The 19,933-nt window shown below is 41.2% G+C and overlaps 1 protein-coding gene across 12 annotated transcripts in view; it reads left to right on the forward strand.

Moving 5' to 3' along the window:
• FOXP1 (forkhead box P1) overlaps nucleotides 1–19,933 on the forward strand; it is a 383,544-nt gene that overhangs the window by 159,136 nt on the left and 204,475 nt on the right. For all 12 annotated transcript variants that reach the window (XM_032121320.1, XM_032121318.1, XM_032121319.1 and 9 more), the window contains one exon: nucleotides 3,190–3,255. The gene's annotated coding sequence lies outside the window, so the exon portion shown is untranslated. The remainder of the gene's footprint in view (nucleotides 1–3,189; nucleotides 3,256–19,933) is intronic.

Below are 19,933 nucleotides of genomic sequence, written 5' to 3' on the forward strand. Positions count from 1 at the left end.
TTAGTAAAAATGTTAAGAGTTTTAAGTAGACTTTCGTTCTGTAGTGGTCTCTGTTTCTGAGTATTCTCTGTGTTATTGGTTAAATTTGGCTTTGCTGTGATCTCTGAGTTGGGGCTCCATCCTACAGCCTCCCTGGAATGACCTCGCTGCCCTGAAGGAGGAGCTCACTAAATCAAATAAATGTGGGATCAGAAAAGTGACAAGGTCCAGCCCAACAGCAGGTGTAATGGCAAAGCCTCTGATCTTTGGCTGGTCCCTTGGTATCTGGTAAATAGGTAGGAGCTGATCCAGCACAGTAGTGGAGCTTTCTGTTGGAAGAGCTTATGGCACTGGTTCAGGTCATGTTCTTATTAAGATTATTGTTGTCTTTCCAAAATCCTGCCAAAAACGCTGTTTTAAAAAGTATCTTTATACCCAATATATGTTACAATTACCTATCTCACTGGTGGGTAAACTGAGGCACGTGGTGAACAAACCTGACATTTTCAGGAATATCAGGTAAAATCTGTGCAGGGCACAGAGGTTTGCATGGACTGTTCCTCGTGTGCGGGATCAGTTGAACCGTGGAGGTAGCGTTGAGGGTACTTGGAGACTTTCTCTCTGCTCGTGAGGCAGAGGACCACTGCTGCTTGCTTGCAAAGTGGATTTTTGTTTGTGGTTTGGTTTTCTATTTTAATCATCTCCTTGGGGGGAAAATATGAGTGTAGCGAAATGTCTTGCTTTGGTAGGATGGGATTTTTTCTTTGTTTGCTCCACACACACACTTACAGTGTTGATGGTACTTTGTGTTTATCTTAAAGACAGCATGATGGAAGGAATGTATGTTGCCTACATCAATTCGCTCACCCGTATAAACATTTTCAGGAGGAAAGGCTGTATTTGTGTTTCTACGTTTTGAGATACTCAACTTTTGGACTATTAATGAGAAATTTTCACAGGTGGGAACAGCTGTTTCTGCTGCTCATTTTAACTTTAATGGTAGATTATCCGTATTTTTGAAAGCCAGGTAACATATAATAGTAGGCGTTTGATAACCACAAATTAAAGCAGTCTGGATTTCAATCGGGGAGTAATTTGTGAGGAGAGCTGAGTCCTCCTCAGCCCTCTGTAGACCCTATTGGTCTCCCAGCAGCTGGTTGTTGGGCCGGGTTTCCTTGGAGTGTGTTTGGGTCACGCATGACAAATGTGTTTAGAAAATGATACCTGCCTTTTCCAGCACTGCCCAAAGAGATCCTGAATGCACATTTTATGCAAACGTGTAATTTTCAGCAGCTTCCTTAAAAAGTACATTTTAAGATGGTTCATTTGCTATCGTGAAGACTCAGGGTAGAAATGAAGTCTGCTTGCCAAAATACTGCCAAAATAAGGATCTGACTGCCAAATACCCAGAAAATTTATAAAACAGATAAATATGAAAAGAGGTTTAAAGTGTCAAACCCAAGATAACCCCTGCAGCAAAGCAGGATAAAAGCCTTTATTGTTGCTAATCTAAGAGCACATCACATGTCAGAGGTCATGTATTTTACATAAAAGATGTATTGTTTTACATACTCTCAGGAAGGTGAGCCCTGACCTATTATGATGGAGTAGTGTTATGTCCTTTACAGTGCAGAATCAGGAATGTCTTATATGTGTACCTCAGCAAGGCACAGAGGGCTTCCTATACAGCAAACATGTACAAATTTTGGCCCGTGATGTTCTGGTACTGCATTACAAGAACTGTGAAGAGCTTCTCACTGAAAACATAAAAAATAAAAATGAAATAAAGTGCCAGTGAGCAACAGATAAAACCAATATTCATTTCATCTCAAGGTAACCTTTTTTTCTCCCAGCTAACAATAATCAGGTTTCAATGGTAAAGAAGTAATGCCACATTCTCATTGTGAAAACATTTTTCCTTCCAAAATAAATGGCAAATGAGTTCATATTCTTTTGAAAGAACTTAGTGAAGATTCTGATTTTTCCCAGAGGTTGGTATTTTACTGCTTCAGTAAAAAGCTTCACCTAGTGATGTAAATAGCACAACTTACCATTTGGTGAGTTTCACAAACACCCCCAAAACTCCACATCACTATGTGAATTTTATGAAATGGAGTTTCACGTAGCTCTGTCTTACACATCCACATGTCACTGACTTTCCGTTTCGTATGAAGTCATCTGTGTCACCAAATTATCGCATGTTTCTTTCTGTCTATATTACATATTACTCTGTACCCCTGTGGCAGAAGACCAACATTTTAGTGAAATTATGTTATAATTTTACTCTGTTAAGGTATTTGGTCAATTGATGTGGAATTAATTCTGAATGCTGTTAGTGGTTTGAGTTAGTAACTTGATCTAAATTAATAAACAAATGTTTTTCTTTTCTCTTGTACCATATGTTGATCCCAATTACATGAACAGAAAGTGGCAGATTGTCATGTTTCTTAAAAGATTACATACTCTTTTGCATAAGAGAGAGTACACAAGATGCAGTAATATACAGGGTAAAAAAAACCTACACGTGCTGTTTTCTCCCTCCTACTTTTTATAAAGATACACTTTAATTATTCCTCCTTTTAATACCCACTGCTCTCACCACCTTGGCATGCTTGGCGTGCTCTTGGTAATGCTTAATGAGAAGATATCCCAAGACAGTAAACAACTTCTTGAATTAGGAAGATGCAGCTAGTTCTAAAATCTCATCTAGGACCGTGTCTCTATGGAAAAGGATGAGAAAAAAGAAAGGATCCAGAAGATAAAATAGCAGCAAGTACAAATGGTCTTAAAATGCCTTAAGTAAGGAGAACCCATGCAGACAACAGTCAGATTTCTGAAACAAAGAACTGAACTCATTTATTATTCAAACTGAAAATAGATTGATAGACATCAAGATTAAGAAAGTTTATGTTAGAGAACAAAGATGTCTCATCTCCGTGGGGTTTTTTGCTTCTCTTTTTCTCCTCCCAAAGACCAAGTTGTTTGTGCTGAACTGAAGAACCTCACACTAGCTGGTACTGATAAGCAGCAGTCCTGTGACTTGATTGTTTTTATTAACTCTCTCTGAAAGTCATTCACCATTAAACATGATTAGATTCATTTGTTGCTTTATTTATGTTTGTACTTGCAAATGTGGTGCCAATGAAAATGCTTTGGGTGCTGCTGCTGACACTGACCCAGAGTCACGTGTGTTACCTCCTTTCTCTGCAGGGTAAGAAGAGTGACCTTTTTGGGTGGCTGTAACTGAAGATTGCTTTACAGGAGCAACTGAAGAAGGTAAATACAAATATACTGTTTTTCACACAATTTTTGAAGTATGTCTGAACAAAGGATCTGATCCTGCAAACCCCAGGACCGTACCTTAGTTGCACAAGTAAAGGCTTTTCTGGCAACATGGATCAAGTTTGCAGCATTGGGCTTGGAGCTTTTCAAGTAAATGCTGTGCCTTAAAACCCATATTTTGCCTGGGAAGCTAATGATTTAGGTGTCCAGTTGCATTTGAGGAGCAAGGCCAAAAAGATGCACATTTTGGCTTTCAGCCATGTTCTGAGAAGGCTGTTTGGTGACTGGGCAAAGCTTCTGTGGGAATGGGAAGACCCTGCTCCAGCTGGTCTTTGAGGCAGCTCCATGGTCCGTGGGTGCTGGGCTGGGAGAAGCAGCAGCACAGGCCGTGGCAAGGTCCCTTACTGAGGCAAATCCCTGGGGAGTGGTCAAGTCAGCTTCAGTGCTACTTCATCCTCGGCTGAGACACTCCTGGATTTACAGCAGCACGTCGAGCAGAGCAGGAGAGCAAAATTTAGCTGTTAATTTGATTGCTTATTATCACTGCAAAAGTTAAAACACATGCTTTTTAGTCTTTTGGAGCACAGCAAAAAGGAAAGAAATATCACTCTCTGCAAAATGATTTTTATTTAAAGCAGCGTGAAAGTCCCTTGCTTCTAAATTAACTCTTTGCCTCTCTTCTGGTCCAAAGTTTCAAGTTGGGAAGAAATATTAACATCACAAAAGTGGTGATTCACAAAATTAACTTGCAGAAGAGAAGAGTAACGCAGATCAGTGTTTGGTATTGAAGGGTGTCATCTGACTGAGGTTCATATGGCTGCTTTATAATCACCTTCTTTCAGAAATTAATAGTCGGTTAAGCACCATAGCAACAAGCAACACTGATGTAAGCGCTGAGCAGTGGCTGCTGTTCGCTGTGATGTCAGTGCTCGTTAGTGCTGTTCTCTTGACCTTGTTTGAATATAAAATGGTGATTTCATTTTAAACTTAGAATTTTACAGAATGACTAAATGCATTGGAGTGAATTAGAGCTATTTTTATTTTTAATTTTATTAAAATGTACTTGAAGGGGGAAAAAATGTCCCTGTTCTCTTCTGTTTTAAATTAAAATAGATCTGAGGACGAAGTGGGATTTTTTTTTTTTTTTCAATTCTTTGTTGCCAAAAATATCTATTTAGTTAGGATGAAATTCATAAAGTTCAAGTGAATATTGCAATCCTTGGCCATGCCAGTGGTGTATGTCAGCTATATGATATATGCCTCTCTCCAAGACTTGAATCTTACTGGTTTGTTTTTCATTTATGGTGGAGCCCATGAAGTATTAGATGTATTTCAGCTATTGGAGAAGAAGCAGATCCTGCAGTTTAAGGAGATAGTGGTTCCTTGCTCTGCAGTGTTGTTCCTCCTTTGAGTTTTTGTGAAGAAGGGAAGAATTTGAAATCCCAGGTACATCAGAGGGCCTCAGCATTAATGGGACTCTTGTTCTTAGTTCATGTGTGGCTGTGTCCTATGTGACCCAGGAAAACAAGGAATTTTGGTGGTGTTAAATGCAGAACACTGCCTTTAGACTCACCTGAAGCTTGTAGGCCGTGTCTCCAAAAGCAGATTTGTTTTGTACTACTACCATCAGTGCACCACTCAGGCACACATCCCCTCTATCACTCATCCTTCAGCAGAAAGCAGTTTGGGTGATTCACAGAATATGTCGCTGGAAAAGACCATTAGATTTTTCAGTCTGACCTCCTGTGCATCATAGGTTATTGATTCTCCCCCCTGAGTAGAGCTGGTAAGCAGAGTTCAGCCAAACTGTGCTTCCTAGAAGCTGATCCAGGCTCAAGGGAAAGACAGTAAAGACTGGAGAGCCATGGGGCAGCTGTGGTGTGTGCAGGTGGATCTGTGTTCAAGGATATGTTTTCAAACTGCTCAACAAAATTTAAAACTTAATAGAAAACAAGCTGTTCAACGTGTCCTTTAATGTTGGGACTTGTTTCTCAGAGAAGGTTTGGCTCTGTCCTGCTTGTACCACAGTGAGGGGTGCAGTTTTCAACAAAAACCTATTTATTGCAGGATCGGTCTGTAATCTTGCAACATATTTCATAAAATAAAGCCATAATGAATGATATGTGGTCCAAGAAACTGGATGTCAAATTTAAACTGGGCGAGAATTGAAACCGCTGAGATAATAAACCATGAGAATAGGAGATAGTAATGGAAATAGTGATAGAGTCCTAATTAGAGCAGTGCCACTGAAACAGGGAAGGTTAAGGGTTTGGTTGATTGAGTTTGAGCTCAATTGCTTGATAGCTTAATTTCAGGTGAAATCCCATCTCCTGAGTTAGCGGTTAAGCCGCTCAGAGCAGTTGCAGAGCAGGACTCTACTCCTTGAGGAGCAGCTGCGTGGCCCCAGGCGTCCCAGCCCTGCGTGTGAGCCTGGCCTCGGGCATGCGGGGTGGGAGGCAGCTCAGAGCTGGCAAAATAGATTTTTATTCTACGTGCTTTGTTTGCTTTCTTTTTTTCCTGTGAGCTCCAAGGAGCTCCGAACAGAAACACAAGTAACAGAACAGATACAGCAAGGGGCTTTGATGGTTAAACCTCCAGAATTAAGATGTTTACATTCTCCCTCTATTTAGCACTGTTAGGCATAATGCCTAATTATATGCCAGTTTTTCCTCAAAGTAAGAGTTCGAAATGTTTGATTTGGGGAGAAGGGAGGGGAAACGTATTTTTACAGAATTATGGACAATAGTTAGTTTTCCAGGAGCAGTCATTTGTTTAAATGTAGTAAAAGCATTTTCAATAATCAAACAGCATTCAGTGAGCGTTGTAAATCAGGGATAGCTTGCATGCTGAAAAATTAAAAACTACAAAACATGCTACTAAAATTGTACATTATTGATAACAAAAGGCACATGTAGACTTTTAAGATAGCAAAGATAGAATCCTTTAGAAAACCTTTAATGGCAAAAAAATCAACACAAAGGATTTAGCAAAGTTGCACTTAGTTTAAAATTTCAAATCTTAATGCTTGTCAGAGTTAAATGCTGATTAAATATTGATAATAAACCAGAAGCTGCCTGCTGTAACTCAGAGCTGAATGAGATGATCAACAGATAAATCTGTGGGTTTGAGCTTTAACTTTCTTATATAGGTGTATTTTCTTCTCCCTTCCCTTCAAGCTAGGAGAAAAGTTACAAGGACTTTTTCTCCTAAACCCAATACAAAAAATGGACTGTGTAGTTGGTCTATATGAAAAACAAAGTGGACCAAAAAAAAAAAAAAATTACTTTTTTCCAACTTTGTTCCATTAGGAAGAGAAATGCTTCTCAAACCAGGTTATCAAGTCACTGTCCCATGTCTTTGCTGGCCATTGCAGGCAAAAGTCAAAACCCTGAAACAAACTTTTTCAGACACATTTCTGCTTATGAAGGGCTCACCAGCATGTGCAGTTTCTCCCCAGCACTCTTCCTTGCTGGTCACTTCCAGAAGATGTGCTGGTGATGTCCCTAGTCCTGTTTTTTTGTACTGGCTTGGGTCTCAGGAATGTTTGCACATCAGGCAGTGGGAAGTTGGTAGGATGATATTTTTCTTAGTGAATTTGGCACCTTGACTCTTCCTGCTTTTGACCTAAAGGTCTTACAGCATATTAGAGAGCAGAAACAGCTCCTGTCCCTAGAACATGTGGTGGGCAGCTACTTCTGAAAATGGGTCCTGAATATGGACTGGAATGTACTCACAAGGAAGTCTGGAACAGAACAGACAATCTGGTTCTTGGACATTTTCTCCAGTGTTTGCTCTTCAGTGGGCCCAAATTACATAGAGCTGTACTGGAAGCATTTTGCATGAGTTCTTGTGTCACCCTCAGCAGGAAATAGGGACTGGGGAGACAGATCCCACTGATTCCTACTGCTGCCTTGCTGGTGGAGTGATCAGTGTCTGTCAGGCCTCATCTAAGACTGGGTTTATTTACTTTTGGATTGTTGAGAGAAGTTGTAATATCCTAATTGTTAAGAACTGAGTTACTAGAAGGTCTTAACGTCAGACCTTTTCTTAAGGTTCAAAGGTACAGTGTGGTGTAAAGTGTTTCTGTAATCATTAGTAACAGAAATTACATTACCTGCATGTTTGGGGGTAAACCCTAAAAAGTTTTTGGGTGGGTCATTGGAAACACAAAGTGTTTGAAGACCTTACCTATTTGAATGAAAAGTTCAGTCCAGAGGTGTGTGAAGCTGTGACTTTTCTGAAGCAATTGGGTCAAGAAGATGTAGAAAATAGATTAAGACATTTTGGGATAATTTAAGAAGTATCTGAGCAAATCTCATTAACATGGCCCACTAGCTTGCTGTATTGAAGACTTCAAAGATCTGTCAGAGGAGTTCTTTCTGTGCTATTGTCTGCCAGCATTAGCAGTCTCGAGAGAACACGTTTCTTTTGTTTTCTTTTGGCCCATTTAGCTTTTCTTCTTTTTCTTCTTAATATTCCTTAATATCTTATAAATCTTCAAGTGGGTTGATAGTAAAATATGTTTCTCTGTTTTAAGATAGTCAGTAGGAGGTTTTGATCCTCTTATCTGATGCTTTTGGACCAAATCTTTCTGGTCTTCATGAAGACTGTTAAAGTGAGCAAGATTTGGCCAGTATTTTGCATAATCTCACAGTGTTTCTCCTATTAGTTTATGTGGATGTTCAGTATGATCCTCAGTGAAATGCAAGTGCTGAGTTGTATGACCTAAATTGCATTCAAAGTACCATCACCCATTCTGAATCCCTGAAGAACATGGAGCACGAGGCTGACACACCTCTAGATTAGCCTCATCTGCACCCCCAGATCAAACAGCTGCAGACATTGAAACAAATGCATGTATTGAAAATGGCCCAACATGTAAAAGCTGTGACTGCAGATTGAGCACCCAAAAAAGGGTGCACTGATGTTTGCCAGTACAGGTACACCAAGGAAACAGCTCATAATACACCATGTGATGCAGGCCATGCAATTTCTGGCCTGGTTCTTCAAAACCAAGCTGGATAATATGTCAGAATGTGCTGCATTTTATCACAGCTTGACTGAGGAAAGAATTGGGAATGGCATAGGCAGGAACAGCATTGGTCTGTTACTGCAGAACCAAGGTATGACCTACAGATAGCCTGAACTCATGCTTGGTCTCAAACACAGAATGTGATGGAAATATCCAGTTTCAAGGTTTCCTGTGGGAGCAGGCAGTGAACTCTGAATTCAGAGCTGTAGTAACACTTTGTGCAAGTTATGCTGCTGGGCCAGTGGATCCAGTGATGTTTTTCACTTGCTGAATAGGCTTGGTGGGCTTCCAAACACACCAGTGCTGTCTGCTGGGGTCTCATGGCCATGCCTGTCTCTCAGCACAAGGGCAAGAGCCACTTGTAGACTTGGAACCTGCCTTTGGAAAACTCACATCGCAGACGGTGCACGTTCCTGTGTTACAAAATCTAGAGATGTGAGAAAATTACTCCAGAAATAGATTCTTATTGCATATTTTATTTGGTCATCTGTAAGGTCACTGCCTGTTGCCTTCTCCCATACCAGAAGTATATCTTCCATGATATTTAAGTTATTGTTGTACTGCGATGGCAGCCATGTTTTACAAGTGTTACAAGACCAGTGATGTCAGTGGGCATTATGGGAGGCCACCCTCTTCATCTTGTAGCTCATCTTAGAGCAAGGGTGCTAAAAAGAAAAGAAATAAAGTTATTTTTTGCTCCTGATTGCCTGCCCGTATTTCTCATTGCAACATATGAAAGCATTTTTCACTCAGATAATGGCAGGAACTTCAGACACCTCTGAGATGTTTAATTGTTCAGTCTTTCTCCTGGTGCAATCTGTGAATTTTAATTTGTGGCTCTCCCACCTCTGCTGGCCCTATACTTTTCAGTGTGTTTTGAGTAATATTGCTTAATTGCTCAAATGGGTCATTTCTTACTCTGAGCTCACTGTTTATTTTTTTAGTAGGGTAGCACAAACATTTGGACATTTGTAACTAAGACTCTGATGTCATTTCCATTGCAAACCCTTAATATCCACAGTTTATAATATGACTTTTCAGAATAGATTTTTGTTGAAATATGATAATCTCTTTCTTTTTTTAAAGGGTAGAATTGTTAACCCCCCCAAAAAAACCATAAATTGGCATCTTTTGAGTAATAGGTCTATTTCCTTCTCCCGTCATACCCTTTTTGTTAGTTTTGCTAGCCCCTGTGTTTATCTTTATTAGTTGTAATACAAGTGTTTCATCTAATCCTCTGACTTATTAAGGGTTATTGGATCCCAGCATTGGAAGGAAATGTCTGTGGAAGGGCACAGCATTTCCTGCTCCTGGGGCACTTCCACCAATGGAACAGGGCCACAGAGTTGTGACATTAGTAATTGTCTGTAAAGATCTTAGAAATAGAAAGTGCTACATTTAAAAGCCAACGACAGCATAAATCAATAATATGGGCAATGAGACCATTTCCGGTTTTGGGGGGCTGGGGGACTTTTTAACCCCTTTTTAGTTGGTTTGTGTTTGTTTTATTGCTGTCATCCTCCATTTAAATTTTATTCCAGTAATTGGGAAAGGGAATTTTATTGGGAAAATTTTGCTTCTAAAGAGTTATTGAATGTGAACTGAACGTTACGAAAAACAGCGTTATTGAAAAGGAACAGAAAAATTATCTCTGAAAAAGTGCAAATTCATTTGCATCTTTGTTCCTCTTTAAGATCCAATAGCCAGCAAGAAAAATGTGGTTTTATTGTTTGTTTCCTTTTTTTTAAGGAGGGAAGGGTGATGGCTTTTGGTGTTACTTGCTTAGAGAGTCCAAGGCTTTGAGCTTAGTTTTGGAGAACGTTAAAATAAGCCCATAGGAGGTCTTGTAAAAGTTGTAAGAAATTGTAAGCATGTCTGCTGAGTCAATTATATGAGACAAATTGCCAGGGTAAGGCTGCAAGGTTCCAAACTTGTTATTTACTCTCTGCTATCTTTAAACCAATTCATTTCTGCCTTTGATTTCACAGCAGATAAATACATGTTTTGGGAGAAAAAAAATACTAATTAGACAAAATATTAGTTAAAACTGAAAGAATTACCTGGATTTTCATTCATGTAATTAAAAGGAGAGTCTGGCCTGTTCTTCTTTGGAATGGCGAATATCTGAGAGAATATAGTTTAAAAATGCAGACTGGCTTTTTTGTTTCTCCTCAATGAGACTCAAGTGCACAAGGCAATTTTTTTTTTTAAGATAACTTGAATTTTACTAATAAAGTTACTAGTGTTTAAAAAAATTACACATATTGAATCTCTAAGACTATTCACGATTCTTTCCCATTTCTTAACTCTGCAATAAGTTTCAGAAAACTGCATGAAGAACAGTGCAGATGGAACATGTGCGTGGTGTAAATCCCATGTGTATAGTGTGTGCGTGCTGAATCTTGCCAAAATTTGTGTCCTGTGTTCATGATCTGCAGGCCAACTGGAGCAATGCTGCTCCGTAAGGTGCCATGGTTAACTCACCTTGAAACACATCCAGGTCAGCTGCCGGATTTTCTAGATACTTGATAAGGTGAAAAAGCCCAGTAAAGTCGTTTTCCTCCTTTGCCAGCATAGTTAGGGTGGAAAGCTCAGAGGAGCTATCCAAAATAGTTTGGTTTACTAGATCTGGCTGTGTTTGAAGCTGATACGGAAGTCCTGCAGTGATTCCCGGGTGGGCAGGGCTGTGCTGTAGTGCTGTGCTACATCCCCCTGCATCCCAGTGTCACTTGTACTCCGTCACTGGAGGAACCAGAAGCTCTGCCAGAAGCTACCAGTTGCCCTCTTAGGAGGAGAGTAGGGCTGTACCAGCTGTATGATGAGATACCACGTATCTGCAGGGGGTAGGTAGGTCCTGTGGAGCATCTCCACAGGTGGCTGGGGCTGTAGCTGTCCCAAATCTCCTGCTCCCCTGCTGCTGCCATTGCAGGACAGCACATAGTTGTCCAGGTGTGAAGTCCCCCAAGAGCAAGTGTGACCATGCCCACCTGCAGAGAGGATTGGCTCCCAAAAGAAGGAGCACGGAGTTAGAGGTGTTCACTGTGAAGCACAACAGTGGGTGGGCTGCTGATGCTGTGGGAGGAGGTTGTGCGGGAGCCTGTGATGTGTAAGAGAAAACATCAGTGGGACAGTAAGTTCTTCCCCCAGGAGGAGGGAAGGGAAAAGGTCCCAACAAGCTTTGTGGACATTTGAGGAGACCTCTTTAAAAACAACTGTAAAGAGACTCGTCCTCTGACATTGACATCCTGTCTGGTCACCGCCCATGAAGAGTGATCTGTGGCATCATCTGGGCAAGACCTTAGAGTATCTCTGCAGGAGAACTAGAGTTTGTCATAGTTTTGTATTGGGTTTCCCTCAGCGTGTAACTGGATGCATTAACAGTGACATGATCCCGGTGTGACCTGGACTTTAATGGGTTTGAACTTGGAACTGTTCAAACATTAAGAAAAAGCCCTTGCTCCCTGCATGTATTCAGCAGCTGCTTTTTATATGCAGAACCCAGAGCTGCAAAGGTTCACTGGTGGTGCATTTTCAACTTTCAGATGAAAAGGACTAAATAACTGCCAAAAAAACCAGGCTATTTCTCTCCCGATGCAGATGTGTGACTGCTAGGACATGCATACATCAAAAAGACAATGTGCCTCTGAGCAGTTAAAAACCTACTGCTTTGTTTTGTTTTGCTTGGGGCAAACAAAATGTCAACCCCCTCAATCTTGGGAGAGGGTTTTCGCTGTTAATGTGTCCTTTGCACAGAGCTTGAGCCCACGAGACAGGATTTGGGGTTTGTTTCCTACCCTTGCAGCTGACTCACTCCATGGCATGGGGACTGTTTGTTCTGGACAAAGCTTTCTTGGGATTTTTTTTTGACTTTGCACACTGCCAGCTGTGCATGATGTACCATCCAGAATATGCTCTTTATCCTATGTCAGACCTTAACTGTGGCAACAAGGCGGTGATTTGATTTTCCTGTCTGCAACAAGAGCCAGATTTGCCCCTTGCCCTCCAGAGGGACATTGCAGGTTATGTTATCTGGCTGCTGTGTGCTCAGGCAGCTCAGAAAGGTACAAATTGTTCCTTTCAAAAAAAACCCCACCAAACCCAAAGCAAAATCTCCCCCCAAAACCCAGCAACAAACCCTGCGAGGCCTATTTTTTTTCAGTTTTGAAAGGTGTCCCATTCCTTTCCTGCTTAGCCACACACCTAAAGCAGTTTCTTTACCAAGTTTCTGCTTGAAAGGAATTCCATTTACAAAGTTATCAGCTACCTGCAAACAGATGGGCATAAGGGAAGGCCTCATCCCAGCTTGGGCTCGTGTTTCACATGGAGCTCTGCAGTAATGATGGAGAAGTTAGTCACCTGCCAGCAGAGTCATTCCCATGGAATGATGATAGAGCGACCCGGAGTAAAGATGTCTGTTTGGAGAGCTGTTGACAGATTTACTGACCACCAGGTCAGACCACATTGCCCTTTCTTTTTGGTATTATGAATTACTATGCATCGGGTTTACTTATTAAATTGTTAGCAAGTTGTGTTGTACCGTGTCCCTGTAGTGTCACCAAAGTCACCCTGCCTCACCCCTTCTCCCTCCTCCCCAGCTCTGCTCCAGGAAATCCATCTCCTGCTCTTCCACAGAGTCACAACAGTGCTACCTTCCCTACATAATACTTTTCTTTAACTAGGGATGTAAATCCTTGGTCTACAGACCTTTGGTTCAGTTTTTTCTTTAAAACATTAATGAGCTTTTTAGGTTTTTTGGAAAAAAGAAAAGCCATTAATGATGACATGGTATAAAAATGTAGCAGCTAAAGCATATGTTCTGTTGGTTTGCCTTGTCTTATAGGAACATCATTTTTGCACATCACTATTAACAATGCAAACACCCTGAAATGCTAATAGCACTAGTAAGCTTTTAATTCCATGGAATTTATTGCTTGCTGTATTTCCATGAATTTATAACGCTTTGATTCTTAAGAGCCCCATTTAATCAGTTTTGCCTGGCACAGAACATAATAAACAACTTGCTGGTGCTAAAGTGCCACATGGGGGAGGCTGCTAACAAGAAAGTTAAATGCTTCTGCCACTAGCAGTTTCTTCGCTGTATTTTTCATGAGCTGTTACTACCAGTAATGTACTTTGCTGGCTTTAGAGCAGTGGTTAAACACAGTGACAAACCAAACAGTGCTCCAGCGCTGTAAACACCCAAAGCAATGCCATTTTTGTTCAGAGCTACATTTTAAGCCAGACTTGAGACTCAGTGGCATTTTATAGTGATCAGGGATTTTTTTCTTTTTTCCAAAGGTCTCCCTTTTCTTGATAATATGGTGCTTTTAGGAATAACTAGTGAGTGGTATTGATCAAGAAAAACAGTGTGGGGAGAGAGGGAGAGAAAAAAGAATTGAAATACCTTAAAACCAGTTCTTGTTTGTTTATGCTGTTTGACCATCAAAGTACAAAAAGAGTGTCCTAGTAAAAAAAATAGCAGATTACCGAGTGCTTTAAAGCAGAAAATGTCATTTGAGTCTCAAAACTGCACCAACTTTGTATAATTACCCTTTTAATTATCCCCAGTGGCCCATGAAATTTGTAAAATAGAGCATTGAGAGTTTGATTTACTTACATGTTGCACTTTAGTGTTATGCTCTTAATGAATATTGTTTCGCACTAATGTCAAGCAGAGATTGCTGAGTGCTATAGAGAGGTGCACGCTGCAGAGCTGGGTATTCAGTGGGGAATTGTGGAAACTCTACCTTAAATGAAGAGTATCTATGTATCTAAAGCAATGGGCTATAATTTTTATTGCCTGAATGGAAACTATATTGATTTTATCCTCTGCATGCAAAGTAGTTTACTATATTTTCTTTATTTAATCATGCCAGAGAATGAACCATTTTTAGGGCAATTATTTGCTTTTGTGTCAGCATCTTCCTTGTTATGGAGAATAGTTACATCCTTCCTCTGAAGGACCAGAACTTGGAAGCAAGCTCTTTAATTTGCCCTTAGGACCTAACTGGTTTAGCCTCTGGTAATGGAAATAACAGCAATCAATATCTGATGTGGGGTTTCTGTGGGGTATCCAAATATCATTTATTGCCAAGAAATTGCTGGAATAAACTTGTGGGAAATGTAATCCAAAGTGTGGCTGGAAAACCCAGCTAAATTAAACTGGCATCTTCAAAGGTGAGTGGAAACATCAGTGAACAGTAAGAGTAAAAAGAAAGCAAGCAGAGTCCGAAGGGTTAGATAATAAGATGTAATAGCTGGTGACCTCTAAATTACTGGTACGAATCTGAGCAAGGTGGGGACTCAGCAGAAAGTATTTGCATTTGGAAATGGTCATAAGATGCTTTCAAGAAATGCCTGATCCTCAGGATCTATCTGCTGACAAGTTGGGGCGATTGGATACTGTGGGTGAATGGCTCTTGGAAGGATGGGCTGCCTTCCTCTTGCCTCCCTTTCTTCTCTCACCTTTTGAATTTAACAAGTGTTACGATCACTGTCAAGTGCTGGTACGGGAGACTGGACCAGGGGTACAGCTACTTTGGCATCTCTAGGAAAGTACATGACCAGATACCTCCAGAGAAAGTGGAAAGTCTGCCGTTTTACTTTTCCTTCACAAATTTTGTTAGTATTCTCCTGCATTTACTTCTATGACAGTGTTGGTACTTCTCTTACCTAGCTATGAGCTGGTTTCATTATTCTGCTGAACTTAGGAGATTGCAGTATGGCTTCACATTTCACAGATCACTTTTTATTGAGTAAAAACTCAGCTCTTAATTGGTTTTTCCAATTTGTGAATATTCCTGTACATTTGTCATTTATGTTTTTGATATATAAATACTGTAGTTGGAGGAAACAACAGAAAACCAATGATTTTGCAACTTTCACATAGTTCAGAGAAAATTTGAGCTTAAATCCAGCCTTTAAATGAAAGACAAAAATCTGTTTACATCCCAAGGACCAGTACTTTAGAATATAATTTTTTCTTAAAGTAAACAAAAGAATGAAGTGATTGGTGTATAGCTGAAATTGGGGAAGGCAAATTTGCGTTAATTGTTTACAGACACAAATTTCAGGGAACTGATTTCTGGAATTCTGAAATTTGAATTTATTTATATTTGAAAATATCTTGTTTAAAAGAAGCTGAAGGGAACAACCTATGAAGAGGCTAATTAAGCATTTCTGTATGACGTTGAGCACAATGGGGCTCCTTTTTTGTTTGTCCTGAGGCCCTGCAATAATAAACAAAATAACTGCTAATAATTGGGAGCCTTGGTTTGAAGCCGTGCTGACTGCAGGACACAGGCAGTGTCAGTTTTCAGTCAGTGCATCAAGGCTGACCTTGAACTCGTGTGTGCTGATAAGGGCAGTGCAATAACCCGGTCATACCCAGAGCCGGTCGTATGCTCAGCACTGCTGGTTGGCTTTGATGGTGTTTCTTTTTAACTTGTCTTGTGCCCTTCATTGGCCAAAGGCTGGAGGCGCCAGGCTCCCCTGATGCAGAGAGTCACCTCAGCAGCAGCAGTACCACAGATCAATCACCCAGGTGCTTCTCGTTCCAGGGAAGCCGTGTCCGGTTTGGCAAAGGAATACAAGAAGATAAATTAGCATAACAGAAGTGGTTATTTTGGCTCTGTTTGATTCCATGCAGTATGTTTGCTGTCTCCTCTACCACTGTGCATGGATGCATCACTCCCTTCCGCTTGTACAGCTTTTTAAATGTGTGTGGTATCGCATCACACTCTGGCCTTAATACACCAGAAGATGGTAGAAGACAGTGTATTTGTCGGATTTTTTGCTATTGAAAGGGTTGGAAGTTTGCCTGCAAGCCAAATTGCATGGCAGGAGATTACAAAACGTTTAGTTTCCAAATCTGATTTTCTCCCTTGTGAATTTTTCTTGCTTGCTCAAAGGCAAGACTCGTCTTGACCAGCCCAGACTGAGGTGGAGCTCATAACCACGCTGGAAAGTGTCCTGTGGCTTGGAAGAGCAGCTAGCTGGAAGGAGAACAGTTTTTCAGGAGCAGTCAGGATGCTTTCAGTTCTCACCCCATCTCTCTTCATACTCACGAGCTTTGGTGGGACGTGGTGACAGCATGGTCTTGTCACTGGGTGTTCAGTGAAGGTAATAATTAGTCATGATGCTGCCCCACCACAACAGACAGTTGCAAGCTGCTGTTGCAAATCTTGCATCCAAGAGATCACCTCTGTATTTCACTTTGTGTCTAGGCATCAAAATTTGGGCAAGGGCTTATGGCACTTCCAGAGCCACTGAGTTGCTCTTGTAATCATTCTAAAAAACAAATACAAAATCCAAGGAGAAGTGGAAAAAGGCTAAACCCCAGTATATTATCTCAGTGTTGCACTTCTGCAGTAATCTGGCATCACAGATATGGACTGAAATGTAAACTCTCACCTTAGAAGTAATGAAGAATAAGGGAAATTTCTGAAAGGCGGTTTTACTGCAGTCTAAATTGGAAGCATGAAGTGGAAGGTTAAGAAGAACACAACTCTCTGAACCTCATGGTCAGGCCCACATTTGGCCATGCAGCTGAGGAGGGGCAAGGGAGCCAAGCCAAAACTATCACAGAGAGCCCAGATCACTGTAGGCATTCTTGTTTTCAAAGTTGGTAGGAAATAGTTTTCTTAGAAAAAAATGGAATTGGTGTTCTTTTCTTTCTTACTTTAGGAGCCAGTTTTCTGATCTCCAGTTCATATTATGATCTTGTACTGGCCTCAAATTTTGGGTCTCCATTTCACTATTTTTCATGAGCTGTAGTTTGTGCATTTGCTGGCAAATTACATGTTTTTGCAACCCTGCACGCCTCTTGCTTTTAAGGAAAGAAGGGAATAAGGAAGAAAACTGTGTTATGTTGAAATGCTCTTTAGATCCCTTTGCATATGCTTTTGCATATTCTTGACCAATCTTCCTTTGTTTTAGGTGTTGGTAGCATTTTTCTTACACTATGTACAATCATTAGCATTAACAGGGTAACAAGGAGAACATACTCCAGAGTGTATCCCTTAATTTCCCTCTGAAGTGGAAGGAAGTTGTCCAGTTGGCTATGTGCTGTGATTTGCCATCATTAGGACTGGTTTTTGACTCCTTGTAGGGTAGGTTAATCTGTCCTGGGGAGCCTACAGTGAATCACATTGGATTATATATGCCACAGATAGGTAGGTGCCACCTTTAAAAATGCCAGTAAGATTCTGAGGCACCTTTTCCAGCCAAGAGCAAGAGGTGCACGAGATAAAAGAACCATTTGCCCCTGCAAGAATTGTGCATTCACATGATTAGTGAGGCGTGGTATTAAATTATTTGAGCTTTGTGCATAAATATATACTGAGAGAAGCTTTGTAACCGGCGACTTTGGCTATAGTTTTCTTCTTCATGGGCCAAATGCTCTGCTGCTGATAGGGCTTAAGAGTATTTTGGTGGAGCAGCTGAAGAGCTGCTCTTCCTTGTGTGCGTGTTGCACTGTCCCACACCCAAAGAAATGCCTCCTCATGTTTTACGGGTGGACTTTGCAGCTTGATTGGAAATAGAAACACAGTAAACAGCAACTGTGTCTCAGAAATATCCCCAGCAACACAAACTGTCACTATTTCAGCTTCTCTCCAAGGCTGCTTCTTAGGGGGCTGATCTGCAGCTATATAAAAGCACGGTAACATAAGCTGCAGCACCAGCCCTGGAAAATCTTGTAGTACAGCTAACAAATATCTGCAAAACCTTGTTTGTATGTATGTGCGCTTACGTTTAAGATGCAAACTTGTATCTGAGTGTGCCCGGCTCCCCGCAGTATATAGCTGCAAAGCTATTTTGAACATCTTGGAAAAGATGGGTTTGTAGTCTGATTTTCTTTTTTTACTGTGTTTTTCTCCCCCCATGATGTTTATTAACATCTTCCCTGATGTCCAGCTACAAGGGATGGGTGCATAAAAGTTTACATGAAAATACATTTCTCTGTAAGTGCTCTCTCCCTGTGATTCTTTTTACAGCTTTAACCAAAACCAGTTTCATCCTGTTTCATCCTTTACCCCTCAGAGCTGATAGAGGGGATATTTCACTTTCATCTACAATTCACCTTGTCCTTTCCATTTTTCACTTTGGTTTGCTTGTTGATCTGCAGTAGCAGGTGTGACCAGCCATCAAAGAGCCCTGTTGGGAGCCCACTGCCAGGGAGAGCACCCTGGCTCACCCTCGGGATAGCAGGAGGCACAGCCCTGACTCCTGCTTTTTCATTCCAGCTTTTTCCATTCGAGCACACCAGCACGTCCAAAGTCTCCTTGCTGACCACTAGTGACTTGAAGCACTGAAACAGGAGCTTGGAGTCAAGGCCGATGATTATCTTTTCTGCTTCACTCCCTGAGCTGGGACCTGTAGCCAGGCTCTCCGGATGCGGTTCAGTGCATTCGGGGACATGCTGGACATGAAGGATTTGCCTATTTGATAAAAGAGCTGCCAGTGCCTCGGGCAGCCGGCACCTCTTTGGGCCGGTTGTGTGGTGCTCAGCAAAGAGCACAAAGAGGGCGGATGGGAATACGGAGGGAATCTCGTTAGAGTGAGACGAGGAAGATGGAAGGGCTGAGCTCCAAAGGCTGACTCTGTGTCTCTGGGGCCAAGAGACGAGTGTGTGGGAGAGCGGTGCACCTCCATCTTCTTGCTCCTACCCCTTTTCCTTAAGGATTTTATGATGCTCTGTGAGTCTGGAGCCACACCTGCCAGCCAGCCACCTAGCAAGGGCTTTGTTGGGCACAGGACTGTGGTTAGGAGTTTATGTTCTTGTCCAACTTAAAGTTCAAGCTAATGAGGTGCTGTAATAATTATTTCAAAGCAGTTTTGGAGGAAAAGATGAATTGGTTTAGTTTTACTACACAGCCATCTCCTGACCTGCCTTATTTTTTCTTCTTTAGCTCTGTCTCCTGCCAGAGCTGGAGTATGTAGGGCAGACCTGCACATCCTTAATCAAGGCAGTGAAAACTTATGGACACAGAGATTCCAGGATCAAAAGATGGATTTGGGTCAAAGTCCTTGTTCTTTGTAGCAGTTTCTGCTGGTTGGGTTGGATGTGGTTTGGTTTGGTTTGGTTTGGTTTAGTTTGACAGGGAATATCTTGAGCACCATTTCTAGGGATCTTTGCCCTGCCTCTAAAAACAGATGTACCAAACACAGCGGTAAAAACAGGCCTGACCCAGTGTTGTCTGGTTCCTTTCCTTGATGGAGTTTTACCCTCTCCAATACAAATAGTATCTTTGCAACATTGGATGTCTGAGATTCAAGATATGTTTTCAAAAATCAGTTTGATACCATGTCCTCTGGTAGCCAAACTCCATTAAAAAACAGTTTGAATGTAGCTATGTGTAAATAGAGCTGAGTCTTTCCTATCTCTTTTACTTAATCCCAGTAATGTCTGTAGGCTGGAGCTCCAGCAGGTTCTTGGGTAGTTTGGGAAGAAAAATGTGGGAGTTGTGCTAAGCCACCTGAGAAGGAATTGCAGCCAGTACAGCCAACAGCCACATTTAACCTCTGGTACGTCATCGTAACACACATTTTAGGAGTGATAATGATTATTTCTGGTACCCTAAGCAGGGAATGTGTACTGTCAGCTGTTGTGGAAACAAATCAAAAGACAGTCCTTTTCCT

The sequence above is a fragment of the Corvus moneduloides genome, chromosome 11 (genome assembly GCF_009650955.1).
Source record: "Corvus moneduloides isolate bCorMon1 chromosome 11, bCorMon1.pri, whole genome shotgun sequence".
NCBI lineage: Eukaryota > Metazoa > Chordata > Aves > Passeriformes > Corvidae > Corvus > Corvus moneduloides.